Source organism: Callospermophilus lateralis, chromosome 5 (assembly GCF_048772815.1).
Source record: "Callospermophilus lateralis isolate mCalLat2 chromosome 5, mCalLat2.hap1, whole genome shotgun sequence".
Lineage (NCBI taxonomy): Eukaryota > Metazoa > Chordata > Mammalia > Rodentia > Sciuridae > Callospermophilus > Callospermophilus lateralis.
In genome coordinates, this window is record NC_135309.1 from 76,072,317 (window position 1) to 76,075,390 (window position 3,074).

Sequence of the window (3,074 nt, forward strand, 5' to 3'; positions counted from 1 at the left end):
GTTCATGTCAATTCATGTCTTTATACATGTACTTTTTTTTTTGCATTACAATTCTTATTACACATATAATTGCCAGCTCCATTTCTTGATTCAGATCTTAGCTCTGGATCAACCTAAAGAGAACTTCCCTGAATACCACTTCCCTGAATTCCACTAATTTGCATACTTATGTCCTGAATTTGTGATTGTAATTGTAGAATTAAGTCCCATCAAGACAAGTGTTCCTGTTATATCTTGTCCATTGCTCTATCTCTGGTGCTAGACCTTGCCTCAAATGTAGTAAGTCCATACTCAGTAACTATTTATTGAAGATGAATGAATGACGTCATAGCAGTACAGGAGGTACTGTGATGCTTGAGCTGAGGCTTGAAGGACTCTGTTGAAGATGCAGCATTCATACAAATTTGGAACTGAGAGGAAGAGGGATGTGAGGAAGTTTTCTGCTTTGATTGAGTACATGAAAGTGTGACTATTGGCATAAACAGGGAACAGAAGATGATATCACCTTTCCAAGGAAGATGATAATTTCAGTTTTGGATAAGGTGAATTTGTGATGCTTGTGAGTCCTTAAGGTGGGGATGTGACATGAACAACTTCATATAAGGAAATAAGTTTGCATTGAGCTAGATATTTCTGCTACTTTTTACCTTGCAATGCCACTTAAAATAGTTACCAACGAACTTCACCAATGCTTATATTCTTCAGAAACTGCTTTAAAACATAAGATATTTTTTGGTAGTTGACAGCACATTTTGTGAGAATCGCTGAAAATATACTTTAAATCTAGACTTTCAAAAACTTACATCCTGTTTATTCAATTAACTTGTTTTAGAAAATATGCATATATATATGCTGAAAAAAAAAACAACAACAACCCAAAACAATCTCAATTCAGCCTAAATAAAGTTGAAATCTAAATTCTTGACTGCTTGGATTCCTGAGGATATTTTTATATCTCACCAGTTGAGGCTTTGTTCATAAGTATTTAAATCCCTGGAGTAGCAAAGGTGTTAAAGAAAATTGCAACTTATGAAGAGTTCAAAAAGAATTCAGGACATTTAAACCCACAAAACTGTAAAAAAGTAAATCTGTTGACAGAGGAATGAAGATGTTTCTGAACTTAGCAATCAATAAAGACTTATACTCCTTTGATTTATGACAAATAGAAATTTTCTTCCCTTGCCAAGCCCCTCCAGTGGAAATGCGCTTATCGACCCCATTCCCAAGTCTTTGGTCCTTCTTCCCCACCAAAACTGAAAACCCAGCTTCCTGGAGGAGAAAGACAGTTTGAATTTGAAGTTGTGAGGAAAGAGGAGAGACAACGCGTTCAGAAGGCCTCAGAGACAGTGGGGAAGGGAGCTCCCAGAAGAGAGATATACTCCTTTTGGTTGTGTATCTGAAGGGGACCTAGTACATGAGAGGTAACTTGGTGAATAATAGCAAATTATCTTGTCCTATCCTCTATGCTTGAATTTTTGATTATCTAAACCATGAGATTTTTCTAATGAGAGACATTTTACCCTTTCAATGCTCAGGAATAATAGCCAGATATTTTAAAACACTGACATGTTGGTACAAAATGAGGTAAATTCACTCTAATGAAAGCCTGATAATTTTTCTTGGAACTGTCCTGATTTCAGCTTTTAAATGTGAACAATCTCAGAAGTCTCAGGGATGCTGCATGGATCTTCCCAATCACAGTATCAAATTATTAGGATGCTTTGAAAATTAACAAAAGTTAAAATTTTACAATGTTTGTAATAATGATTGGGAAACATTTTTGATTCTAGCAAAATCATTCATTTAGGTTGAAAAGATTACATAGAATATCAAAATCAAGATAAACTTGAAAGTGCTAAATCTATGCACATTTTACCTGGGCACCATGGCATATACCTATAATCCCAGGAGTTTGGGAGGCTGAGGCGGGAGGATCACAGGTTCAAAGCCAGGCTCAGCAACTTAGTGTGAATCTAAACAAGTTAGCCACAAAAAATGACAAAGACTGGGGGTGTGGTTCAGTGGTTAGGTGCTCCTAGGTTTAATCCTTGGTACAGAAATAAATACATAGGAACTGTAATATGTGTGTGGAATAAAAAAATCTGTTTTTCAGTTCTGTTTTCTGACCAATGTTGTTATTAGTCTTTGCTGGAGTAACTGGTAAATAGTGTGTTTGAAAAGTATTTGTGAAATAATAACCTCAAAGAATCACAAGCAGATTTAGGGACACTTTAGGTGCCATTTTCACAAATTGTTCTGTCTAAAAACCTTCTCATTCTAGGAAAATGCCAGAATTTATGTGGTAGTAGAAGGAAGATGAGTTTATGAAAAAGTGGAGGAGTACTAGTTAGAGAAGCAGTCACAGGTGAATAATTTAAGAGAAATCAAAGCAGGAAGGACTAATTATGCCCAATGGATCTACAGAGCTCTGAGCTTTTAGTCACTGTAAGAGTGGTACAGGAGCATGATGGTCAAGAGACTGGATTTTGCTAAACATGTGTTTTCCCATTCCAACTCTACCACCTGAACTGTGTAAAGTACAGTTGGCCTCTGTCTCTGTGGGTGCATTCAACCAACCTGGGATGGGAGATATTCAGAAAAATGTCACATCTACACTGAACATACACAGATATTTTCTTGTCATTTTCCCCTAAATGATATAGTATATCAACTATTTACATAGCATTTATACTGCATCAGGTATTATAAGTAATCTAGAGGTGATTTGAAGTATACAGGATGATGTGCTTAGATTACCACGCCCCTTAGATTTGGGTATTTTTAGTGGGGAGCCCAGAAACCAATCCCTATGGATACCAAGGGATGACTGTAACCTTCCTCTACTTCAGTTTTTTTTTTTTTTTAATCTGAAAACTGAAGATACTGATGACACAAATGTCATAGCACTGATTCAAAACTATGGAGCTCTTGAGCTAACAATGCCTATCCATGAAGAATGTTTGTTTCAAATGCAATTTTCTGGGGAATTCGGGCTTTTATGAAAAGTAAAGCAGTGTAGAGTCTCCACACTGATGGTGTAGACAGTCCAATCAGTGTTACTAACTAGAGCTGGG